This window comes from Triticum dicoccoides, chromosome 3B, assembly GCF_002162155.2.
Source record: "Triticum dicoccoides isolate Atlit2015 ecotype Zavitan chromosome 3B, WEW_v2.0, whole genome shotgun sequence".
NCBI classification, from domain to species: Eukaryota; Viridiplantae; Streptophyta; class Magnoliopsida; order Poales; family Poaceae; genus Triticum; species Triticum dicoccoides.
The window spans coordinates 677,850,736-677,856,556 of record NC_041385.1 but is presented as its reverse complement, the minus strand read 5'-3'; positions in this window follow the sequence as shown (position 1 = coordinate 677,856,556).

Here is a 5,821-nt window from a genome sequence, read left to right as displayed (position 1 = left end):
TTGGGTCTTGTCCATCACATCATTCTCCTAATGATGTGATCCCGTTATCAATGACATCCAATTTCCATAGTCAGGAAACCATGACTATCTGTTGATCAACGAGCTAGTCAACTAGAGGCTCACTAGGGACATGTTGTGGTCTAAGTATTCACACGTGTATTACGATTTCCGGATAATACAATTATAGCATGAATAAAAGACAATCATCATGAACAAGGAAATATAATAATCATTTTATTATTGCCTCTAGGGCATATTTCAAACACCTCCGAAAATGTCCGGATCCGGAGCAGGAGGCAAGTGGATGGCCTCCTCCGTCCAGGAGAAGGATATTAAAAAGCTGCGGGCGGACGAATATCTGGCCAAGAAAATATGCCACCGTCTTCCAGCGGCGGGACAGATTGTCCCTACTCCGGAGCCCCATGAGAGAGTCGTTTTCCTCCCCCATTTCGTCCGCAGGCTTGGGTTTCCCCTTCACCCCTTTGTTCGCGGCATCATGTATTACTACGGGATTGATTTTCACGATCTATCCCCCAAATCTTTCCTCAACATCTCGACGTTTATCGTCGTGTGCGAGGCCTTTCTCTGCATCCGCCGCACTTCGGGCTATGGCTCAAGATCTTCAATGTGAAGCCCAAAGTGGTGAACGGCGAACATGCCGAGTGCGGAGGTGCCATGGTGAGCAGGATGCCTAAGGTCACATGGCCGACGTGTACTTTCAACGACTCCGTCAAGGAGTGGCAGCAACAGTGGTTCTATATCACTGAGCCGCGCGGCAAAAAGTGGGCCGTTGTTCCTGAGTTTCAATCTGGAGCCCCTTTGCGGCCCACGTCCTGGCCCAAGAAGGGCGTGAACTGGTCGTCATCTGACGAACTGTCAGTGATCCAGGCACGCGTCAAAGGTATGGAGGACAAGGCCATTAGGCTCATTGACGTGGTCCAGGTGATGCTGGTCCGCCTGATCCTTCCTTGTACGCACAGAGGCTGTGATTTGTGGGAGTATGACCCGGTCGAGCACCAAACCCTGCGGGAGCTTTTTGGCTCCTCGCACAAGGACATCTGGAAGGTGCTCTTCAAGTCAGGCAAACCATGGCCGGACTCTGCCGCAGATCGTGGGTACCAACTGTCCCACCCTGCCAGTCTGGTAACTCGTCATTATGTCTTGACTATTCGTATGTTTCATTGATATGTCCCGAGGGAGATGTTTTTTAACGTGTTTTTCCAGGATCACCTCAGGGATGGACAAAGAAGGCGGAGCGGATTTATTGTCCTGCCCCGCTGCCGGAAGAACCGGCGGGACCTCTTCTGACGAAGATGCTGGTCCCAGTGCCTTACGAGGCGCCGAAGAAAGAGGCCAAGAAGACCAGGAGCGGTCTTCGTCGTCGCGGTGCTTCGGACACGAAGTCCGAAGATTCTAGTGACCATCCCTCCTCCGGTGAGGACGAGGAGGAGGAAGAGGACGAGGAGGAGGGAGAGGATGAGGAGGAAGAGGAGCTCGAGTCCCCTACGAGGGGGAGGAAGAAAAGGACGGCCTCCTCATCCTTAGAGGCAGATTCGCCTAAGAGGGGAAGAACATCCATCCCCGAGGCGTCCACCACGGCTACCGGTAGCAGCCCGGAGTGGGATCCCACGGCCCAACCCCTGGTAAACTCGTAAGTGCATGAAATACGAACACATTCATGCGTCCCGATTCTTTACTAGAATGTAGTTTTTTGATTTGCACCGTACTTTTTACAGTCCGATGAGGTCTCCTGCCCAACAGGCCTCATCGGAGGACTCGTTGAGCTCCAATGCTTTGGAGAGCGAGACACCTCCCAGGGCCCCTTCCCCAAAGACTGGTTGTGACACCGAGGTGTTGTCCAAAAAGGACCTTAGCCCGGGGGGGCGTACCTAGGGGACGGACACGCGGGAGCGGCGGTTCCCATGAACGTCGACGGCGAGGGCGATCGTGGATTCGGCCCACAGCCGGACACAGTCCTGGAGACCCTTAAGGCTTCGGGGTCAGGCAGGCAGCCCCTCTTAACTGGAGGGGGCGATCCTGCTCCACCTGCGACCTCCGTCCAACCAAAGGTGTCGGGCGGCCTTTCGACAGCACTGGAGCGTGGTGATAGAAAAGATTCAGGCCGCCAAGAGCGGACTGAATGAATCCTACATCAGCCTTATAAAAGGCTTGGAGGTATGTTTGTAGGAGTTGTTAGAAGATTGTCACGGTATAGATGGCAGCCCCTGATGCACTGTTCGGAGAGGACAGGAACGGGACAGGGGATCAAAGCTCTGTCCGCAGGAGACTCAGCTAATGACATAGATTTATTGAATTATGAATCAGGCGTCTACAATGACTGCCTCCTTTCATACTGCGGAGGTGTCCGGACTCAAGCAGAATCTGGAGCGGGCCGAAGAGGAACTCGGCCGAGTGAAGAAGCAGCTGGAGGATAAACAAGGTATGTTTTGAAACTGTTAGTAAGTTTTAGCACAAGTAAGTAGTTGTGTCTATCTTAAAGCATATATATTGCGCACTCCAGGGGCAGATGCCGAAATTGAGGCGCTCAAGAAGGTTGTTGCCTTGGCCAAAATTAAAGCGGCCGCGGAGCAGGCTCTCCGCGAGAAGCACGAGGCGAGGGTCGTGGAAGCTGAGCGAGAGCTTTAGGAGGCCGTAAATAAAAGCGAGAGTTTAGAGCAGAGTCTATCATTGAAAGAATCTGAACTCGCCCAAGCTCTCCAGACCGCGAATGATGCTCGGGAGGAAGCCCGGGCTGCTCTGAAGGATATTCAGGAGGCGCGGAAGATTGCAGCTAGTAAGGGTTTTTTCTTATTCAAAGCGCCTTACGTCTTCGGAGGGAAGATTCATGGTGACCCATTGAATCCTAATTTTTCCAGGGGCATTTGTGGATCTGCCACGCAGCACATCTGATGCTGCCCAATTCTGCCGAGCTGAGAAGAAGGAAATTGCGGAGAAGCTCTTCTAGTCACAGTATTTGGCGCCGAATTATCTGGTGCCGTTTGTCGACCAGCTGAAACAGCTGATCGACCTGCATCAGGCGGCCGAACTAGCCATGAAGGATTTGGTTATCCGGCCATGGCCCGCCGAGCCCATACCAAGCAGTTTCTTTGGGCTCGTGAAGCGAATTGTGGATGTCTGCCCTCGGCTGGACGTCATTAAGCGGTCGGTTTGCATAGAAGGGGCACGGATGGCATTCGCCCATGCGGAAGTGCATTGGGGGAAGCTTGATGCTGAGAAGCTGATGACCAAGGGGCCGCCGGAGGGGAAGGAGCACCGCAAGCCCGAATTATATTATGATGGTGTCCTGAAAGGGGCCCGCCTCGTGGCTGAGCAATGTGCGAAAGACACTATTTTTCCCTGAAAGTAGTTGTCCTAACCTTTGTAAGGCGAAACAGAGTCACTTATATGTATGTGCCTGTTATGTGTAAATTTTATTCCTGCGCGGCCGTTTAATATGTTAGTTTTGAGAGTTGGCCAGTCGTCGGCTTCTGCCCCCACGTAGGAACTACGGGGGTGTTCAGGATACACCTGAACACTCTTTAGCCCATTCTTGGGTCCATGAAGGAGGTGTTCAGCACAGCAAACCAGGCAATCAGACTATAGAGCTTTATTACTCTCACTTAGCCATAGGAATTCAAGTATGGGAGGCGCAGGCCCTGGTGTTTGGAAGACCGCACTAGGGGCTCTAATAGAGCCTGGTCGGTGGACTGATCCTTCGCACGCTGCATTTTATTATGGCATAATGCGGAATAAATCCTTAAAGATTTTACAACCTCTCGAACAGCTGACCAGCTCTCGCCTTATCATGACAGTCGGTTTTTGGCTTTCTCTACTGAGGTGTTCGTTCGGAAGAACCGGGACACAATCGCAGTAGTTCTCCTAGCGCTACCTTAGCCGATATTGCGGAACGTAAGGTACCAAAACATGGGAGCCGGGCAAACCCAACCAATGACCCAAGACATGATTCGGAGCTGATGCATATAATGCTATAAGTTCGGGGTGCCGAATGACCGGGAAGGTGTTCGGACTTTAGTCGTCGTAGTATAGGTGCGATGAAGCCCCTGGCGTTTAAAGGCATAACACGATGTTCAGATGTCGTTATGACAAAATGTCGTTTAAGAAATAATAGCAGATAAGCATCAAATGACTCTACATGCTATATTTAAGTAATACGTCTATGCGTATGAGTACGGTGGATGTTATAAGAGAGAGGCATGACGGCAGAACCTGTTGGGACCGGGCGGTGGGGAGCTGTGCGCGAGTCCAGAGGAATATCCGAATTGTATTCAGGTGGGGTGGAGATTCCCCCTGCATGCGTCCGAGCTGATTCCAAGTCGCCGATCCAGTTATGCGCGAAGGCGAACCTGCAAATAATGTTAAAAGGCGTGCGTGAGCAGTGGCTGAGCCGTGGGATGTGACCCGTCCAGCTTATGCTGAAGGATCTGTGTGAGCTGCGGTATCATGAAGTAGTTCGGACTCCTTTGTCGGTGTCCGGGAGTTCGGCTGTCGAATCTAAGTTCGATTGAAAAAAACGTGACTCGCTGCTTCTGTTAATAAAGTAGTCGAACACTCTTTGGCGCCGAGGAGAAGCTTGGTCTTGCCCGCAATTGTGACTACATCACGCGGGTCTGGTTTGTTTTTAAATTGTCGTGGGCATTGGGTGATAATGAGTCGAGTCGCAGTGTGTCCTAGCGGTGCTGAATAGCTACTGCCTAGAGGTGTAATGCCGAAAGTTAGTTCTTTGGTATGGCAATTTTGGGCGATCCGAAGACCATCTCCAGAGTGGCGGGGCCTGAGTGGCTTTTGCGCCTAGTGATGACACTCGAAAATGAGTTTTTAGGTGGGTCTGATCCTTAAGTGATCGATCCCTAGACTTGATAATCTGGGCTTCTTGCCCTGGGACCTCTTCATGCTCCTTCCGGCGTCGGCCTGCCGATCTGTTTAAAGACCCAGCATTCTCTGTTGGTGTGATTGCCTGGCGCTCCTGGGGTACCATGAATTTGACATGGGCGGTCAAGTATGCGGTTCAGGCTGGAGGGGCCCGAATTAAGATGTTGAAGTCTCTTCTCCCGCTCAACGGGTTGAGGACTACGGGCTCCTGTGTTGATCGTCGTTTCCTTGGCGCCATTCTTTGTCTTAGGACGCTTATATTTGTTGCACCAAGGTTTGCGGGCTCTGTTTTTGTCTGCTGATGCGCCCGGGGTGCTTGCTATGTTGCTGTTTGGTATGTAATGCTGGTCTTGCACGCAGCCCCTTGCCGCAGTGTGCTGTCGGCGGGGTGTAGGCCTGCGTTTGATTTTTAGTGCCGCCTCCTCGAATTGAGGCAGTAGCCTGCGCTTTCGGTAGTATTTTGTTCGGCGCTCGAGTCCGTATTCCTCGGCTGCCCGGGTCTTAGTCCGCCTGTCTGTGAGTAGATTCTGATCAGCTTGAAGGTGCTGTTGTGTCTGTTTCAGGCTTCTTGCAGTGGCTATAAGCCGGCGCTTAAAGCGCTCCTGTTCTATGGGATCCTCTGGTACGCCGAATTCGTTGTCGCTGAGGCTCACCTCGTCTTCAGAGGGAGGCATATAGTTATCGTCCTCCATGTATCCGTCCGTCACCTGTTCGTCTGGGCTGGTCTGCCTGTGTTTCTGTTCGGCTTGCTCGAAGGTGGGTTGATCGGGATCGTATTCCTCTTCGGCACCATCTGGATTTTCTTAACCAGTGCCGGTGTTGCTGTGGCGGGGCTTGGAGCGGCGCCGGTGACGCCCATGCTTTGATTTCTTCCCTGAGGGGTTATCTCGTGTTGCCTCATCGCCGTTGTTTTCTTTTGGAGTATCCACCG